At 52.5% G+C, this 20,951-nt stretch overlaps 1 long non-coding RNA gene across 1 annotated transcript; it reads left to right on the forward strand.

The window, feature by feature from the left end:
• The first annotated feature begins 420 nt into the window (after positions 1 to 420).
• LOC116668839 lies at positions 421 to 19,160 on the forward strand. The gene is made up of 3 exons (XR_004326033.1): positions 421 to 431; positions 1,697 to 1,699; positions 19,076 to 19,160. It is a non-coding gene; the product is annotated as an uncharacterized LOC116668839 (long non-coding RNA).
• Positions 19,161 to 20,951: the final 1,791 nt, after the last annotated feature.

Here is a 20,951-nt window from a genome sequence, read left to right on the forward strand (position 1 = left end):
CAATCATGCTCTTTAGTGCTGACTCGGGGGAGCTGGAGACTTAAATCCACACAAAAACCTGCACATGGGTATTTATAGCAGTTTTACTCATAACTGCTAAATCCATCTTGCTTGGATTTGGCAGCTATGAACCAAGAAACCAAGCAATCAAGATGTCCTTCAGCAGGTGAGTGGGTAAATCAACTATGGTGCATCCAGACAATGGAATAGCATTCAGCACTAAAAAGCACTCAAAAGAAATGAGCTATCAAGCCAAAAAAAAAAAAAAAAAAAACCAGAAGAACCTTATATACATATTCCTAAGGGAACGAAGCAATCTGACAAGGCTGCATATTGAGTGATTCGAAACATACGACATTCTGGAAAAGGCAAAACTACGAATACTGTAAAAGGATCAGTGGTTGCCAGAGGTTAAGGAGAGAGAGGAGAGGGTGAAAGGCGGAACACAGGATGTTTGGGGCAGTGGAGATACTCTGCGTGATACTGGAATGATGGACACTCCATTCTACCCTCATCCAAGCCCACAGAATGCACAACTCCGAGAATGACCCCCAGTGTGAACTATGGGCTTCGGGTGACTGTGAGGCGCAGTGCAACCCATGCCCCACTCTGGTGGGGGTGCTGACAGTGAGGGAGGCTGTGCACAAGTGGGGGCAGGGGGCACACGGGAAATCTCTGTCTTCCTCTCAGTGTGGCTGTGAACCTAAAACCGCTCTTAAAAAATTATCTTCAAAAATGTTTTTAATAAAAGAACACTCATCATGAGGAGTCACTTTTTTTCTTACTGGTGACAAAATTAAAGTCCCTGGTAGTAAATGGGGCTGGTAGCACACACCCTTCCCAGCGCCAGCTGCCTACAGCTAGGGCAGCAGGGCTAAAGCTGGCCTCCCTGGGCCAGACCCTTCACTAACCATAGCACGGGGTCCGCGGCAGGACACGCCAGCTGTCTGAGAGCCGCTGGGGACATCAGGAGACAGGAGCTGCCGAGGGCTGGGGCATGCCGGGAGGGAGGACTGGCCAGCAGCCTCCAAAGATGGTGATGTCCTGGGCAGCATGAGGAACAGGGATTGCCCTGGGATGGACAGGCCCGCAGCCCCACTGCCTGGGGGCAAACACCCCCTTCGGCCTTGTACCAGCTCTGTGACCTCAGGCACATGACTTTGCTTCTCTGTGCCTCGGTTTCGCCATCAGTAAAATGGGCAGGACAATAACCATGCTCTCCATGTTACAAGATTGCCATGCCATCTAAGTGAGGTGACACCACAAGCCGTCCCGGAGCCAGGACACATGGTACTATTACTGCCACTGTCCAGCCTGCACCGAACCCCTTCTGTTTCTTGGTTTGTTTAGTCCTCACCACCCCTTCCAAGGAAGTCTGACTATCCTCAAGCTCAGATGGCTTCCCGAGGCCACCGAGACCAAGGATGGCCACCTCTGAAGCCATCCTGCTGAGCTGCCTTTTGGGTCGGAAGTCACCGTGGAGGGTGTACACCGCCTGCAGTGAGCACCAAGCCTCCTGATCAGCACATCCCTCAGGTGGACGTGACCTGGGGACTGAAGTCCCAGCTGCAGGGCGGGGTGGGGGGGAGTGGGGGAGGGAAAGCTGGCCAGAAAAGCCCCAGGTAATGTAAACGGAAACTCTAATAGACAGCCCTGCACCTGGCGTTTCTGCATTTCCCAAGGCAGCTGAAGGGAGCCTGTGTGGAACTGTGAGCCACAGAGGAAACAGCTTCAGACCTGCGTCCGTAGTCATCTGGACAGCTGGGCTAGACCTGAAGCCTCTGCACATCCCAGCTTGGAAATTCCATGACGGAGCTGATTTAAGGCCACCCCTCAGGTGACCTGGAAAACACCTGGGAGTCGCCCCTGACCTGGGTTCTAAGCCAGACCCCTTCTGACAGGCCCTGAGAGCCACAGCCTACATGCCCGCCGGGGGATGCTGTCTGGCTTCCAGGTAGGAGGGAACAGTGCTCTGTCCCCCATGGGCTCCTGGGGGATTCAAGGGAGATCCCCAGGCCACTTGTCCAGGTTGCAGGCAAACTCTCCCCTGCACCCCAAGATCATGTTTTCAGGAACCCTAAGCGTCTGGCCCTCTCTGATGCCAAAAATGTAGGCAGCATACCCCAAAGACACAGGCATAGCAAAGGAAGTGGTGCTCAAAGCACTATGTAACCAGCTCAAGGTCACAGGTAACTGGAAGAAGCAGGACTCAGAGGCAGGCCTGCATCCAAGGCTCCTGCACTTTCCCTGAGCCAGCCGGGGCAGGAACCGCAGCCACTACGGGTTAGGGAAACCGGCGCCCTGGGGAGGGGAAGCCCCGGGCACCAGAAGACAAGGCCCCTGGCTTTGAATGACCATAAGTTGTGGGGCAGCAGGGCAACTGTGTGCAAACGACCAGAGCCAAATCCCCGCATCAGCAGGGCTGGCCCAGCTGCGCCAGACAGACAGACAGGCACGTGCCGAGTGGTCAGGGGCGTGGGGAAGCTGAAGGAGCCCCAGCAGCTGTGCGGTGGGAGGGGGCACGCGGCCAGCCAGCTGGCACCCGCCTGTAAGTGCTGATACCCACCCGAGGTGGCTGCAGAGGACACGGAAGTTCAGGCAGCAGGCCTCGCCCACGGCCCAGACCAGGCCCCAGAACGCAGCTGCGGGGAGAAGGTGGCCGGGAGGCCTTCCAGCCCCATCAGAGATTTTCATCTGAAGTGAGAGTTGGGCGGAGAGCACCCTTCAGAGACCCTGAAACTGCCAGCCGAGCGGGGTCTGCACCTCAAGGGTCCTGTGCGTGTCCCTGCAGGGGAGCAAGTACGGGGCAGGGGCAGTTTGGGGGAAGCTCCGGCCCCCAGTTCTGGTGGACTAGGCAGCAGTGCCCAGGTCTGTGTCCAGCTCCCCACAGCCTGAGCTCCGCTGACCCCCAGTCCCCCAGAAAGGTAGAGCCACCTTTGTTTGACTTGTCTATTTACCACTTGCCCAAAATGCATTCCTGCCCATCAGGTGGTCCCATTCAAGAGGCCCCTCAGACTTGAACTGCAAACCCTCCTGTCCACCGGAACCCTTTCTGAGAGGAGGCGCTTCTGTGAATGATCGTGACATTGACAGCTATTCCCCAGGAACCAAATGTTTGAGCGCAAAACGGCAAATCAGGCCAGATGTTGGCTGAGGGGCTTCACAGTTGCTAGGAAGCAAACTCCGAGTCAACGCACAGCTGAGCTGGGGCAGCCGGGCCGCCGGCCGCCTCTTCCAGCCTCTCTCCCTGAACTGCGGGCCCTTCGGCCTCCCACCCCATGGTGAGTGCCCGTCTTCTCACCCAGAACACTGTCCCTGCACTCTGGGTCCCTCGTCACCCTGTGGATTCAGGGGGCACAGCTCCCGAATGAGGTGACATCAGCTGGGCGGGCAGCCTCGAACTTTTGCTGTGATGCCGCCGCCTACGTCGTCAGGCAGACTCCGGGGAGCTGCACCCACAGCGGAGACGGGCCAGGCGACAGGAGAGCAAGAACTGAACCAGAACTGGGTGGGTCATTTTCATCGTCCCGCAGATCTGTAGCAAGGACCCGGACAGCTAAAGGGGCATCCCAGGCCCCGAGCCGGCTCCCCTCCCCCTCGGCCCCCGCCCTCCTTCAGCCCCCTCCCACCTCTTCCGGAAACTGAGACAGTGAGTCAGGTCAGAGCAGTCCCCGTTCTGCCATCTCCAGAGGAAAAAAGAATTAGTTGCCAAATATTCAGAATGGGTAATTGCTACCTGAATTAATGAGGGCAAACAGCCAGCAAGAAAACAGCGGTTTACTATTCCTAGGAGCTCGCCTCTCCAACTCGGAGTTCCAGGCTCTGCGGGGACAGACTGGCTCGGGGGAGACACGGCTCCCGCTGGCCGCCCCTGCACCTGGGTCAGTTCAAATGCTTCTGTGGCTGAGTCACACCTGTCTCCCTCACACACGCCATACACCCACATTGCACACCAGCAACAACCAAGGGTTTTGAGGAGACTGATCACATCACAACTCTCACCCAAGGCTTTCAACAAGTTGCCCAAGGTGCATCAGCTCTGACCAGGGGGCAGAGAGACCAAACTGAGGGTCCTGCGGGCACAGGAAGGGAGGAGAGGGCAAGTTAAGACAGGCCACCCAGAGAACACAGGCTCCTTGGAAGGCTGGAGGAGCCACAGCCCCAGTGCCCACCCCCAGGCACAGACTCCAGAGTCACACCCAGCAACCCTGGGGAGCCGGCTGAGCCCCATCTCCAATTGCTGTGTGACATCGGACAGGTGACTCCCCCTCTCTGGGCCTAAGCGTCTGCCTGTGTAGAAACAGAGTGAACAGTTCTGAGGTGCTGCCCTCCAGGAAGGCTTCAGTTCCAGTTTGGGGTCCTCAGTTGCCCCTGCCTTTCAGCCCCTCCCCCAACCCCTGCCCAAGCACTTACCATATGACTTCCCCTGAGCACAGTGGCAAGTGACTTCCTCTGGGGCGGCCACGGCTCTCTGGAAGCATCCTGATGTCACAGGCAGCTTGGGCCAGAGCCATCCAGCCACTGACACTGATGTCAAATCCGCACAGGGATCCCGGGCTGCATCTGGATGGACTGCCCACCCAAGTGAAGCCACTATGGAAATTAAGCCTTGTCTACCCGACACAGACAATTCCTCCTTCACTTCTTTATCTAATGGCACATGGTAAACAGCTCTCGCAGCTGTACATGGAGAGCTGTCTTTCTAACAGCCAAACAATATTTCTACCGAATGGCCATATCACAAAAGATCTACCTGATCTCCTACTGAGGTTATCTCATTTCAAGTATTTCCAATCTTGAGCTTTTACAAACATGGCTTATATGTGCTCATTTCAAATAAATAAGAGGTTCTGTGTGTGTGGGTATCTATATCTATCTTTAAAGGTTCATATGTGCCTAAGTCTGGAACCCACTCACCAAGTTTACTTTGGTGACCTCTAAGGGATAGGATTAGGGAAGAAAACTCAAATTTCTGTAAGCAAGTGTCACTTTTTAATTTTTCAAAAAAGAAATCAGTAAAGAGGGAAAGAAACAAAACACAGTCACTCTTCAACCTCTTTAGTAGGCACAGATCTGGCAAGAGCAGAGGCTGGTGAACCCAGAGCAAGGGGAGGAAGGCGGTGTGTCCAGGTGGGAGGGCCAGCACCCACTGCCTTGCTCCTTGAGGTCGGCTTTCCCCAGGACGGAGAGGAGAGGACCAGGTTCAAATTCTGGGGACAGGACTTCAGTCTCCTCAGGTGTCAAATGGGAAGCACTGGGGTACCCGGTAGCCAGGCTGCCGAGAGGTCACATGAAGTACACTGAGAACAGAGAGGCGCCACCAGGTCCTGCCCTGCTGACTTCCTTCCTCTATGACTTTCAGAGAAAAAGAAAGACTGAATTGACGGCCACCCCTCAAATCCTCACTCCTCCCCAGCCTCCTCCATGACTGGACCCAGTTGCTGTTGGGGGACCAGCAAGGGGGTGGCTGGCAGTTCACCCCTTGTCTTTCCTCCCAGAGAGGGAGCTTTGACAGCAGTGAGGCTTCGGGCACACATGTGAAGCCAACTTAAGCACATGTAGAAATTCCAAGACGATTCATGATTGCAACAACCCTCTCTGTCATCAGTAATACGAGAAGGAACCTACTGGCCAATGGTTTTAAAGCTTTTTTTTTTTTCAGGAAAATTCAGTAAGCCCAAGAACACAGAGACACAGCAGCTCCAGGGTGGAACAGAGATGTTTCAGATAGTTGCAAAGGTGTTTATAAAGTTAAACGATTCGCCCCTTCACAGGGACACACCCTGGGTTAGGGGTCAGGTCTCCTGCAAATTCAAGCTCAAAGGGAGACACAGACAGGAGAGCGCAGGGTGCAGCGAGCGGGCCTCACGCAGGGCTGCAGCTGTGGTCACCAAATGCCCGCCCTAAGGATCCACAGTCATCTGCACCCAATCAGGCAGCCAACATCCATGCCAGCTCACCCACGGCTGTGTGACCTTGGGCATCAACAACCTGAGCTAAAAGACTCAGGTTCCTCACCTATAAGAGGCATCTTCTTCCTCATGGGCTGTCGGGAGGCCCTGATGAGATAAATCCCAGGGGCTGAGAACTGGACTGATGCCCGTAGTGGCTGACATCACCGCATGCCCCCAGGTCTCAGACGGAGGACTGTGAGCGCAGGTCTGCGAAATCCAGTGAAGACCACGACAACCAGGGCTTGTGTGTCTTAAGGCCTTTAGCCACCTCCCAGGAGCCAGCCCTGGGTCCCCCACCAGACAGAACCCCCAAGGCTGGGAAGGAAGCTGTCTGGAATCGGCCACCAAAGGATCTGCGTCGACATTTGTGCACCCTTGACCTGCCCCCCTCGCACCCTCCCCGCGGCCCTCACCTGCCCTCCCCCGCCCTCCCCCTGCCCCTCAAGTGCCCCTCGAGGGCGTCCCCCCGGGTTCCCAGCCACCCGGGGAAACAGCTTTGGCTCTCTCCCAGGAGGCACTTAGAACATCTCGAGTGGCCTCTCCAGGGAACATCAAAGACCAGGGCGCTTCCCGTTCATCTTAAACCCGCTGACCTGTGCGCGTCCGGCCGCGCCGTGCCTGTCGGGCCTGACCTGGGAGCTCGGCTTTGATCAGCAAGCGAGTCGCTGGCCCCCCAGGCCCCTGGGCCCCAACTGCATCCCACGGGCAGGTGGAGGGAGCTGAGATGAATTCCGCCTGGATTTTGCACCTTCATCCCCGCCCCCCCAGTAAAGAGCTGCAGCTCCACGCGCCTCTCCCCATTTCATTACGGGTTAAACATTTTTAATTTTAGAAATGATTGCAAACAGTTGACTAGCACACACTGGCTCCATGTCTCCTAGTTCATGATCCCCCGGTGCACGGGGACAGCAATATTTTTAGGCCCTATTCAAGTTACCCACCCTGGCTGCAGATGAAATATTAATTAAAGGTTATGCTCGCAGCCTTCGGAGAATGATTACTCAAGATAGCAATTATATTTCCCCCCTTTTTGTGTGATAAAACTGCACCTCGCTGTGCAGCAGGAATTAATAATTCTGAGTCCTGTTGTTACAGAGGCAGCTTCAAAGCGGAAGAGAGGGCATGCCCCAGAGGGGAAAACTCAAACGCCTTTAGAGCCACAAAGAAAGTGGGTGACTTCAAAAGAGCAGGATGCCCTGAATATGGGCTGGGATCACTTCTCAAGGTCATTAACAACTCTAGCTGACGGAGAGAGAGCAGCCCTATTACAAAGCACACAGAGAAACAAATTGGAGCAGGACGTGGCGACAGCTCCCACTCTGGGTTGCTCAGCACCGCCCACAGCCTGGCGTGTACCTGGATCCCATCGGCCAACTCCCCAGGATCCTTCCAAGGGACTCAAAAACGCAGCATGGCCGGTGACCCAAGGGTCAGCAGTTCGGTAGCGTGCCACGCAATCTCCACGTGAGAAGAAAGAGGACAAGTCGACAGCCTGGGAAATGGCAGGAAGTCTGGCTGCCACGTAGTGTGTCTAACTCCCAGGTGCCAGGCAGACTTCAGGGAGACAAGGATCCCCGTCTTCATTTGACAGATAAGAGCCCTGAAGAGCGGAATGATGAGTCAACACAGTAAATGGCAGAATTGGGGTGCAAACCAATGGACACACAATTCTATGATGGCGGGCTGTATCCGTCTGATTCCTGGCTGTGTCCCCACAGTTGACCTAGCGTGGTGCCTGGCACAGTATAGATATTCAGGAAATTTTACTTATTTGATGAACAAACGATTAAACTCCTGAGTCAGTCATCCATGCTGCGCAGGCAAAACTCAGCAACTTCTCAACAAAGTCAACTTAAAAAAATAATAATAATTGTGACTTTAAATGAGTCTCAGCATTCAGGGAACTGGGAAGGTGAGGGTACTAATGTCTTGATAAGAGGCACTAATCACCACCACCCCCACCCCAACGCATGGCCCAATTCTTCCCCCCGGAGGCACAATCAAATATTTTTCATAAGACAGAATATGAGTGCAGGAAATTAGTGGTCTATGGTATGAAACAATTATGGTTTGCTTTGTTCTGCAACAATGGGAAAATCAGAGATTTCTTCATGAAACTCCCTTGGAGAAACCTTCAATGATGGAGTCAGACCACACCCTCACCCTGAGGGGTGGTTCCCACCACCCTACACCCTTGAAGTAACTCTGGGGCAAAGGAGAAAAGCCTCAAGGCCTCATCTCAGAGGACAAGGCTGCAGATTGCAAGATAATAGATGTTGGTGGCCTTGACTGTGTTGTCTCCAGATCGTAGCCTGGAGCCAGGGGCCCAACAGGCAAAGGAGAATTTGCTCCTCCTGCGGGAAGAGCTGCTGGTGGGGGCAACAAAGCTGCCCCAGGGCCACTGGGGTGGGTGAGGCCTTGCCCCTTGAGCAGAGGAAGGGTTCCCAAGAGCTGTGTGAGTGGAGAGAAGTCGGGGGGTGGGGGGGACTCCCAGCGGGGTGGTGGGGCAGACTGTGGTGGGTGCATTCTTCAGGTCCAAGGATTCTTCTGGAAACTGTAGCACCTCTGTGTACACGAGGAGCTGGGGCAGCCCTGTGTGATCTGAAAGCCATTGGGGTCAGGAGCGGGAGTGGGCAGGAGAGGGGACAGGAAGAGGCTGTGGGGAGGCACTCAGGGAACTCGCTGGTTCTCAGAGCAGAGGGAGAGTGCTGGGTGCACTGTGTTCCCAAAAGCAGGCAGGCAGAGCAACAGAAGCCCAGCCACCGGCCAGTGGCCAGAGGGAGGGACACTTGTTTCCTGGGTGCCCGGTATGTGTGGCCCTGCACTCGGTGCTGGATACAATGTCTAATAATGCAGACACATGAACAGACAAGGTCACACAGCCGGATGCAAGAATCAGGGCCCAGAGCCAAGCTGGCGAATCCGGACGGAGCCCGGTGCTGCACTGTTCTCCTCGGACTCTCAGCGCTAGGCGGAGGGCCTGTGGTCCTGAGATACCTCCCAGCCCCCGGGGCCTGCGAACCTTCTTACCAGACAGCCCTCTGGGATGAGGGCACCCTGGCAGGAAGCACAGGTCACAGCAAGGCCAGGGGCGCTGGGGGAGGGAGGGGCCGAGGGAAGGTCCCACCATCTCTGGAAAAGAGACCCAAGCCGCCTGCTCCTTCTGCTACCAAATGGGTCACAGATACTCCCCCTCCTTGGGCAGAGAGAGAGGTCCCGGAGCTCAGAGGCTTCCAAGCTGCCAGCCTTCTCCTGCCCTGCCCCTCTAAATCCTTCCCTGCTCAGCAGGGCTTGGAGAAAAGGCACAGCGGCAGGAGACAAGACGGAAGAGGGGTGGCCGGCGGTCAGAGTCCCACAGGAAGCTGGGCCCTGGGCAGAGCAGCCTGGGAACTCGTTCCCGAGGAACTCTGTTCAGGAACTCCTCGGGAAGCCCCAGGACCCCCACCAGCCTCCTGACCGGGCTACCTCTGGGGCTGGGGGCGGCAAGGGAGCTCAGGACAGACAGGAGAGAGACTGGAAGGCCGCACCGTCAGACCCGGGGGGCTGAACCAGGCGGGCTTCCCAGCCAGGGACTGACTCCACCACTGGAGGGACCGGAGGAGCCACATTCGTGCGAAGGAAGAGGAAGCGGGAATGTTCCAAGATCCTCCTTTCCTCTTACAGAAAATTCAGGCATTTTCCAGGAATGCTGAAGAAGTTGATGAAGTTGCTTTGCACATCACCGCTGAGATCAGAGACACTGCCCCCATCACAGATTCCACCGGTGATGGCAGCCCTGTTCCGAGGGCAGGGAGCAGATGCCCCAGGCAGGAGCCCAGAGAAACTGGGGCCAGGGCCACCCCTGGACTCAGGAGCCAGTGCTCACCTGGGCTTTTTGTAGGAAAAAGCCTTTCATTAGTCTGTTTCAGCTTCTCCTTCCACCTGAGGCCTCACCCAGCATCGGGATGGGACCGCCCAGGACAGCAGGACCCGGGAAGCATACCTGATATGTGAGCACCTGGCTGCTCAGGGCCTAAGGGCCAGAAGCTCGCGCCCCTCCAGCTGGGAGGAGGAACGTGGTCCTGCCAGGATGGGCTCCCTGAGTGTGTGCAGCCCAGCCTGGTCATGGCTAGGTGGGGATGCAGTAGCTGGAGGGAGGGGGTTCTGCCAAAGGCAGGGCTCAGAGGAGAAGACCAGCATCACATTCGTGTTCACTCCCTAGCACGCACTTACCAGATGCCTCCCTATAAGCAATCATAAAACGGAAGCGGTCTCTACCCACGGGAGCTCCTGGCGGAGGAGAGAGACGTGAATATATGACCCGAGCAGAGGGATGCAGGTAGGTGAAGGCCAGCCCAGGGTCGCGCAGGGACACAGCCCGGGGGAAGGGGACACGCAGGGGGACAGAGAGGGAGTGCGGGCCGGGGTGCAGAGGAGAGAAAGGGAGAGCAGGTGCACGTCCCGCAGGCCCCGGGGCTCGGCTACACAGATGCCTGTCTAGAGCCTGGATTGAGGAAGTTGGGGTCAGAGCTCCAGACTGGAGTCCTTGCTGAATTCCCCTTCCAGACATGAGAGGCCAAGAGGAACACACACACTGGACACCACCTGCAGCTCTTCCTGCTCAGTGGGAGAAGCCGGTCGTCCTGCATCTGGCTGCGCGCGGCAGGTTCCCCTTGGGGGAGAGCACGCGCAGATTCAGAGAGGAGGGCTGGGGACCTCCGGGAGGAGCTTGGGTAGGCCCCGCCTACAGCCCACGGCCACGCCCACCGCCCTCGCCGCCTCCGGCCGCAGGGCTCCTCCTCCCTGCCTAACTTGCCCACCTCCTGCGGGACAGCTTGCGTTTCTGCCGGTCCCGCTCCAGCTCCCACTTGCTATTCCTGCCTCCCAGCATCACCTGATCTGTCAAAATCACCTCTTTCTGGTGAAGTCCGTTTCATTGCTTTTTCTGATGAATCCTTTCATTATTCCTGAGCCCTGATAATCTTTCCCTCCTTTACACCCCCCCCCCAGGCCCCACCCCACTCTCGCAATGTCTGCAAACATCTAATCCAGCAGGTCAGACTCTATGAGCTTCAAGCTTCAGGCAGACCCTGTGCCCGGCCCACTGCGGGCACTGGGGGTTCTTGGAAACCATTTATGGTGGGATGAGAGGCGACTTGCTTCCCTTCTGTTTCACACCACACCTTCCCCCTTAAGATTCTCATGAACCAGGACGGGAAACACCGCTCCCCTACCCCACCCCACCCGCCCCATCCTGCCTGTGGGAATAAAGTTTCCTCCCACCCTGACCTGAGTTCTCCATCTATAGGACCCACTGGGTGCTCCTCTGAACAGCCAGGCTTCCTTCCCAACTGCAATCCTGAAGGGCAATTCAGCTCTCCCGTCGTGAACCTATTGTGTGCTGGGCATTAGGCGAGGAACCAGGAAAGCCGTAACACCCTGCTGGTCCTGGGCAGGGGTGCTCAGCAAGGTGGGAAGAGTGCGGACTGTGGGGACAGGGAGACCCAGCTTCAAACTCCAGCCCTGCCTCAGGCTGTGATGGTAATCTTGGGAAAGCTGTCCAACTTCCTGGAGCCTCTGTTTCCTCAGCTGTAAACTAGGGACAATGATAGCTATCTTGCAGGCTTGTCATAAAGATTGAAGGAAAGTGTGGCACATGGTGGGTTCACAACAAACATGAATTATTATTGGACACCCAGGTCACTGGGGAATAAGAGCACAAGCTCTGGACCCAAATTACCTGTTCAAACCTTGGCTGTGTGACCTGGGACAAGTTTCCTCACCTTTCCGTGCCTTAGTTTTCTCATCTATAGAATGGGGATAATATGCTTAACAGTTTCAGAGTTTCTGTTTGGGGAGGGATGATGAAAAATTTGGAGAAATAGATAGCAGTAATAGATGCACAACATTGCAAATATAATTTGTGTCACTGAATTGCATACTTAAAATGGAAATTTTTATGTTATGTATGTTTTATCACAATTTTACAAAGTTAATGCAATATATCAAGAAGCAATGAATTGTATGCTTTTAACGAGTGCATTGTATGATACGTGAATTATATCTCAATAAAACTGTTTTTTTTTAATAAATGGAGAAAGATAATAATACCTACCTAAGAGGGTTATTGGAGGGGACTAAATGAGCCCATACAGTGCTTGGAAAAGCTTAAAACTGTGTCCAGCACCGTGTCCAGTGTTGTATGTAAATATACCTTATCCATCATTTCATTTAAAATTCATAAGAACCCTACAAGGTTAAGAAGTACTTTTACTCATTGTATGGGTAGAAAAATTGACGATCAAAGAACTTATATCAGTTTTGCATGTAAGTTGCAAAGCCAAGATTCAAACCCCAGGTGTGTCTGACATCAAAACCCATCACCATAGACTTGAGAACTGTGCTGAGAAGACTTCTGACTGAGTCTGAGCGAGCAGCAAGCTGAACGGTACCCAGGTTGCAAGCACTGTGCCCCACAGTGGCAGTGGGCAGACAGCAGTTTACGCCATGCGGATGGAGGACAAGTAAGCCTGCAGGTAAACAGGTGAGTGCCCTGGGTCCTTGGGGGCCATGTGATAGCAACTTGGCTATCCTGACAGGACTCAGAGATTTGGTCAAACATTATTCTAGATGTTTCAGTGAAAGTGGGGTGGTTTTTTTTTTTTTTGGATGAAATTAATATTTAAATCAGCAGATCAGAGGAAAACAATTAGTCTCCATAATGTGGGAATGTGGGTGGGCCTCATCCAATCAGTTGAGGGCCTTGACAGAAAAAATCTGATCTTCCCTGAAAAAGAGAGAATTCTGCCTGCAAATGGCCTTTGGACTTGAGCTGTGACATCAATTATTTCTGGATCTCCAGCCTGCCGGGCTACCCTGTAGATTTTGGACTTGCCAGCCTCCACAATCTCATAAGCCAATTCCTCAAAATAAACACGTCTCTCCATAGATAGATAGTCCATAGGTAGGTAGATATGATATAGATACAGATACAGATACAGATACAGATACATATATATAGTTACAGAAACCTACTAATGATTTGTCTCCAGAGAACCCTGACTAACACAGGCTACAACTTCCCTGGTCCATTTGTGACCAGAATGACCCAATCACTATTGCCATGTGCCCCATCATGGCCAATGTACCTGAGATGTGCCCTTGACCATATCTCAGTAAAAAGAGCTGGAAACCCTGTCACCTTCCCAAGGAAAGAGAAGCACAACTGGGTTTGGGGATCTGGGAAAGTCTGGGTTTTCTGGGGCTTTTTTCATTTTCTTTTAGGATCCTTTTTTATTATTACTCAAACCACTCAGAAATGTCTGAACTTTCCACTTCTAAGTTGGCTGTAAGTCACCTGACATGGGCGTTGCTAGGTGAGAATTAAAGATCTCAAGTTTGAGACACCATCCTGCTGGGATACAAGAGGAAAGGTTCCCATGGGAATGCTGCCCCATAAGTGATTAGACTCCCAGCTACTGAGTGTGGAGCTTGGTCCCCTAGAGATAGCACCCACATGGCACCAGACACCTCTAGAGGCTTCTCCTCTGATACCTGTGGCTGCAACCATTCTTCACAGCTCTGGGCTCAGGAGCAGAAACCTGGCCCTAGGCTGCTTGGTAGAGCAGGAGATGCTGGGCTCCAAGAAAGAGACTGACAGCTCTCAGAGGCTCAGGTAGGGGGTGGGTGAGAGGGGACCATCTTCCACATGGATCTTGAGCTCTGCTTCACCTGCCTGAAGCTGAGTTCACATCTAACCCCTAAGGACCTGGTCAAGCCACAGAGGTCACACTGCCAGGTCTAAGAGGCAGGACTCAGCCAGCAGCCAGAAGACAGAGCAGTGGGTCCAAAGCCAGAGGGTCTCCTGGTTAATTCACTTAGTTCTCAGAACAACTGCAGGACGCGAGTGCAGCAGACTCCAGGTGCAGAGGGGCTGAAGCAACTGGGAGGCCAGTGGGACCAAACCAGAGGGCAGCATGGTGGGGGAGATGGGCATGCACAGATGGAAGTGGGGTGCGAAGGTGCCCAGCCAGGGGCCGACCCCACAAGGCAGCAAGGGTTGTCCTGGGTCAGGGCACCTCTCAGGAGCCAGAACAGCTCATTTCAAACCAAGACAAGGGAGACTAGCTCAAGACAGCACGTCTACAAATTTTAAACCAACCCCAAATCTGGGATAGGTTTGCAACTAAATCTGAAGATGACACATTTGCTTTGCAGTGAGAAAAATGAGGTTTGAAAGCAAATCTTGAACTGAGGGTATGATTCTAAAGGAGGACTGACAGGAGTTGGAGGGCCCCTCCACTTGCCTGGCCTCCCCAGGTCACCCACAGCACGGTCGCCTCCCCAGGATTCCAGCCAGCCCAGGTGGAGGGCACATCTGACCTTCGGAGGCTGTTGGCTCTCCTGCGGGCTGACCGCGGGAGTGCGGGGCCCAGAGGACCGCAGCGTGCTCCCCAGGAGAGGAAGTGAGCTCGCCCACTTCTGCTCCCTGCTCTCCGCCCGCGGCAGAACTTCCCGGGGGAGCAGGCTTTTCACCCACATGGGGGCTGGGGAACCTCACTTTCCCCGATAAAGCTCTGCATATTGGAAAGATGCCAGGCACGATGTAACCAGGGGCCGCCTCAACAGCACAGCACCCAACACCACCATCCGTCCTGTTCCCTGTGTCCCCAACTCATTATCTCCCTCTAGGCGTCCTCCAGCAGCCTCCTACCTGGACTGCAGTGACAAAGGGCACCAAAGCTGCCAGCTCTCCCTGGGAGGGCCCTACTGTGAGTGCCCAGGGCAATGGTGTAAAACCCCCAAAGGCAGTGTGATGCCTTTGGGGGCTCTAAGAAGCACCTCCCTTTCTAGGCATAGTCTTCAGGGGGCCAGGATGGAGGCTTACTGATCTACTGACTCAAGCTGCTCTGGGAGACGATGCTGGAAAACACACCAGCCACCACCTCACAGGCCACTGGGCCACACACTGTAATCCACTTCCAGAACCCACACAGAAGCTAGAAGAAGGCTGTCAGGCCAGTTGGGGACGGTAGAAATCTTAACTAAAAGAGACTCACCTAATAACATCAGTGCCCTGGGAGTGCAGAGGGGGAATGGCCCCAAGGACTGCAGTCAGAAGGTGGTGAGTGCTCAGAGCAGGCGTTGTTTAATGAATATTTGATTATTTATGACCTATTTAAACATCTACAAGCCAAGAAGGCTCAGTAAGGATGAGCCAAAGAAGCACAGTGGTACCACGGTGCCCTAGAGAAAGACGCCTGCCTTGTGCTGTTTAAAAGTGACCCAGCGGCAGCGTTCTTCTCCCAGCCCCTCCCTCCCCCCCCCCCTCCTGTCACAGGTCTTGTGATATATAACAGCCTTTCCCGAGTCCTAAATATCTTCTCAGGGCTTTCTGGCTTCCTAGAAGGATTTGGAGAGAGTTGTCACATTGTGCTTCTCAAGGTTGCAACTTTGTAATCTTGTACTGTTAAAATCTAGCACTTGATAAACGAGCAATGACTGCACATTTGCAATGAATCTCCATGTTTTGGAGAGTTCCAGCTTGTACATGGAAGCTGGTTCTTATAAATATTGGTTAATTAGCTGTACTATAGTTTGATTTATTGAAGTAAATAGTTGCTCTCCGTCTATGTGGTGGTTAACAGTTTGTGAAACGGTTTTTACGTACATTAGCCAGTGGCTGGAACGTAATCAGTGCTGACTAAAAGCTTATGGAACTGAATTGAGGTATCTAATTTGATTTTCAAAAGGGCCTATGAGGGGTCAGATATTTGTTGGAGGGAGAGGCTGCCTTTTTCAAATGTGATCACTACAAATGTTGTACAATGTCAAGTTAGCCTCCTGCCCATTTCAGAGCCCCACCCACACACACACTCTCTCTAGAGGTAACATCATCCTGGTTCCTATGGATCTGTCCAGAAATTTCCCATCTACACAAATACATACAAATACCTTTCTGCAAAGAATGGATGTGTATCTTTGCCATGAGTGTTTATCTTTTTGTTTAACTGTAATAACATCTTGGCATGCTTTCATATAAAATGTATCTTATGCATTTCAACAGCCGTGTAGTATTCCCTCTTATGGACATGACATCAATTACTGACCAAGCTCGTCATTTATCACCTTTACAAATCTTGCCTGTAATGAGCAAGCCTGTTCCCATGCCTTCACTTGCATCACCAGAGTCTATCTGAAGAATAAATTTTTCTAGAATTAGAATTAGAGGCCTCAAAATATGTGCACTTGTGGTGTTGATAGCTGATGTGAAATTCCCACCAAGCAAAGTGAAATTGGGACCAGTTTACACTGCCACCAACTGGGTGTGGGAACCCTCTTTCTTCACGCAGCTCAACACTGCAGTGACCAAACTGCCACTCCACTTGGTGAAAAATGGCGTCTCCGCCGATTGGCAGTTATGAATCAGGGAAGCTGAGCACCTTTTCATGTATTCCCAAGTTGTTGGGTTTTCGTTTTGTGAAAGTGGGACGAAGGCTCAGAGAAGATGTACAGCAAAATTTTCAAATGATTTCTCTCGGGAACTGGGGAGCAGCCACCCCTGCCTGATGTCAGCTCCAAGGTAATAACTCATAAGAATCCAAACGGACCAGCCAACAAACACCCCCAATTTTATGCTCAGGCCAAAACTATTTCTGCCAAATTTATCTGCAAACTCAGCTGCCAAATGGAGGAGAAATTGAGTTGACTTGTTTGGTGACCGGATGTAACGCTTTACGGCTCCGAGTTTCCAGGGCCCGATCACCCAAGTGTCTGTTAGCCTTTATTAAAACTCGCCCGCTGTCATGTGCAGAAGGAGCCAGCGGGGTGCCCTGACGTGCCTTTGGAACCACTGTGTCTGTTCATCCCAACTGAGCAAAGTTTGTCTCCTTTTTATTTTTCCCGTTTCCCATATTAACATCATCTTTAATTTCCTCTCTGTGTAGGTGAGATATGCATGTGGTTCACAACTAGAGACAACAGACCCAGGTGAACACTGAGAGATCATCTACCTCTCCCCCTTCCCTCTTTAGCTTCTCATCCCTTTAGTGTTAATAGTTTTTGTCATTAAAATAACAGGAGCTTTTCTTCACTTCATTTGAAATTTCCCAAATTTCAAAATGTATAATAGTGCATCGGCTTTTTCAAATGCTTTTGGAGGCCTCTGACCCCCTTGCCCTCACCCAGAAGTCGCCCTCGTCCTCCCTTCTGAGAGTCCCTGGACCGTAGCTCTCCAAGGCCCTGCCCAGAACTAAGACCACAGGGTAAACGTGAGAGGGAGCCAGAGTTCAGCTGCTATTAAAAAAAAAAAAAAAAAAAAATCTTTTAAGTATCAAAGTTTCCCAGCAAGGAAATTGCCGTTTGGTGAGTGAGTGTCTCCTCCCTGGAGCTTCAGGGAGATGCATTCAGGGACACTGCAGAGATTTCTGCACTTGTCCAGAGGAAGGAGCGTTAGTTTCTTCTACTTTCAAAATTCCATGTTGAAATTCATTCATCTGTTTAATCAGTAAACATATATGAAGCCTCCTGTGTCCTTAGCAAAGTGATGGGAGTCACTTACGCAAAGCTGAAGCGTAAATCATACCTGCGTTCAGGGAGCTGATGGTCCGACAGACATACATCCAAGTCCAGGACTGTCAGACACAGTGGTGCCGGTTTTGCAACGCACAGATTTCCCAACTTCATGGATGCCCTGAGTCAGACAGATAACTAGTTAGCAGACAGACAGACAGACACATAGGAAAGACTATCATTAGATGCCGAGTGTCAGTGGGAGGGGGTGGGTGGGAAGCAGAAGGTAACAGGAATAGATTTGGAGAAGAGGGTTCCTGGCTGAATCCTGAGCCTCTCCTCACCCACAGGCCCCCGCTTATCAGGCGCCACAAAGGTGAGATGGACAGTGCTCTCAGAAGGAAGGGGCGCCACCGGGATCTGGGGAGGAATCAGGGGACCTGGGCTCTGTTCGGGGCTCTGCCTCTGCCTGACTCAGCCTTGGGCAGCCAGGCGGCCTTCCTTCCAGAGTCTTCTCCATCTGAACAACAAGCTACCTGATTCCCACTCCCGCTTTGTGGAGCCATCAGCCATGTGCACAGGGCTCTAAAGCCCCATAAAAATCCATCCTCAGCTGGTGACCCAAGACCCAGACTCTGCTGAAAGAGGAAAAAGGCAGTAATTCCACGAGTCTCTCCAAAGAGAAGTGGCATCTCTAGGAGGAACCCAGAGGCAGAAGGGGAGGAACCCCAAACCTCTGCAGGGCCCACTGTCCTCCAGGCCGGTCCCTCGCTGAGAGTTTATCCCAAGCTGCAGAGGAAGGGTGAGGGCGGAAAACAAAGGGAACCACACGGGGTGGCATCTAATCTGGGCCAGGCCCGTGCTGGCCACTCAATATCCATCGTTCTACTGTGTAAATTTAAAATCATTACTATGGTCCCAACTGTGTGCCCCAAAACTCATTTGTTGAAGTCCTAACTCCTGGTACCTCAGAGTGAGACTGTATTTGGAGACAGAGCCTTTAAAGAGGTGAAGTAGTTAAAATGAGGTCACCCGGGTGGGCCCTAATCCCACATGACTGGTGTCCTTATAAGAAGAGGAGATGAGGCCACAGACACGCATGGCCCATGTGAGGATCCAGGGAGAAGACAGCTGTCTGTCTAGAGGACAAGGAGAAAGGTCGCAGTGAGGCAGAAAGCCCTGTAAAAAAAGACCGGCAGGACCCCCAAGCAGGGCCACTACTCTCGTGCGGGCACCATCCGGTTCCCTGGCCCAGAGGATCTATCTCACTTTTTGCCTCTGAAACGGCTTACTTACCCTTAAAATTCTGTTGGTTCCCTGAGCTCACTTCTGATTGGTTATTCCCTTCACTCCTGATTGGTCTATTTCTACAAGGCTTGTTCCTGGTTGGTCAACTTCTGTTATACTTTATTTGCATATGATGTTGCAAAGTGTAAAACCGGCAGCCTATAAAGGCCTGTGTAAACCTACAGACGGGGTCCAGAGCTTGGAGAGTTAACTCCTCTGGGCCTGCTGGTGTAATGAACCTGAGTTCTCCAACTCTCCAAGTGCTGCTTGGTCTCTCGCCCAGACCCAGGTTGCTGTCACAACTGAGCTGTAACACCGACCTGTGACACATTTTTCCGCAACAGCAGGAGAAACCAACCCGGCCCACACGTTGATCTTGGACTTCCAGCCTCCAGAAGTGTGAGAAAATGAATGTCTGTAGTTTCAGCCCCCAGCCAGAGGCATCTTGGTAACGCTGTCCCAGCAAACTAATACAAGTATTATTTATCACCCCGATACTTTTCATCTTTCTTCTTTTTTGAGCCATGTGTGGTTGCCCTCCTTCTATGAGTAGGTAAAAAGTCCTTATAAGAGGAAGCCACAGGCTGTGTCCCCTGTGTACACACACACACACACACACACACACACAGTCCGTAATGCCCTCCATCCATCAAGCCTTCTGAAAAGACGTGCTCACGTCTACCAATTCAAGCACTGATTATCGTCCAGGTGAATCCTGATTCATGAGTGACCTTAAAAAATGAGAGAGCCCCTTTGCAGTGTGACAAGAGGAGCTCGAGGGACCACCGACCCGTGTGTGTAAACAGCCTCGACTGATTTCTCCTTTTCCTCCTCACTGCCCACGCCCCACCCCGGGGAAGCCTTTTCCCAGGTCATCAGCCACTTGACCAAACGTTTCCATGGCGTGTATTTGGAGGAGATGATACACTTCCCTTTCCTTTTTAATAAATAAGGATACAGATATGATTTTAAGATTGGGTTCAAGCAGGAACCAGGAGGTCCGTGGGGAGCACTGAAACGTTCCCTTCCCTCCAGGCTCCAAGTGCACACGTCCGGTGGCCGCGGTGCTGGACAGTGCCTGAGCTGACCGGGTCCCTGACCAGGAGGATGGAGACATCCGTCCAGAGCCCTGCAGATGTCCCTGAAGGTCTCTTAACTTCATTTTCCTCACAAGGGGTCACCCCAACCACCAGGAGCTCAGAAGCATCCCAGGATTTGTAACCCACTTTCGTTCCCGGCAAAAGGCTGGTCTTTTCTGAAGGAAGCCGCTGCTCTGGAAACAAGCGTCATAGACGAGCTGAAAGGGCATCTACCCACCAGAAATAGTAAGCCACTTTGAGGTGGCTGTTTTCCCTGATAAACTCTTGAAAGATACCATTTAGTCCACACTGGAATGTGGGCTTCGTCTTCTCTGAACGGCTCTACCCAGTGAAAACATACTCCATCCAGTAAAACCGTTGACATAAAACACTTTAAATAAATTTTTGTTTTTCACGATGTTATTTTACTGAAACAAAAACAAAACAAAACAAAACAAAACAAGAGACTAAAACAAGAATCCAAATTACCCTCGAGCTCATCCCCTAATAAAAATGAATCTTTCTCTTTATCCAGACTCTTCTCATTCATAGGTAACATTCAGTTCTCACCCATAAAAAAATGTTAAATGAAGTAAATAAGATGTAGTTCATTTTTCCCTTTCTGAGAAACGTGCTGTCTTCGGGAAGTCACAAGGGTAATAATGTGAAAATGAACAGAAATCACCAAGGATGTGAGTCATGGGGTTATCGGCTGTCCTCAGATGGCCCAGGGCCTGAGGTGAGGGCCCCCGTCCCAAGCGTAAGGGGGTTCTGGCTGTGCCTGCTTCTCTCGAGGGAGGAAGCACCGCCACCAGCCCCAGAAGCGGGTCACCAGAGTCTCTTACAATTTGAGCAGCACTTTGCCTTCAAAAGATACGTTTACACACATCCTCCCCGTCAGTTACACCTTAGGCTGGTAAGACTGGTACCTATCTGAGAAAACCCACCTGTCCATGTCAGAATGTCCCCTTGCCTATGTCCCTGCCCTTCCTTACCTGCACTGACTTCAGAGGAGTGGTCCGGCCAGCAAGCCAACTCGCGAGGACCGGAGGCTGACTCTCATCCTTTCCCAGACAAGTTGTATCAAGACACCTTTCCTCCAGGAAACCTCTCTGGGCAGCGGGAAGCATTTCCAGGTTTG

The sequence above is a fragment of the Camelus ferus genome, chromosome 15 (genome assembly GCF_009834535.1).
Source record: "Camelus ferus isolate YT-003-E chromosome 15, BCGSAC_Cfer_1.0, whole genome shotgun sequence".
NCBI classification, from domain to species: domain Eukaryota; kingdom Metazoa; phylum Chordata; class Mammalia; order Artiodactyla; family Camelidae; genus Camelus; species Camelus ferus.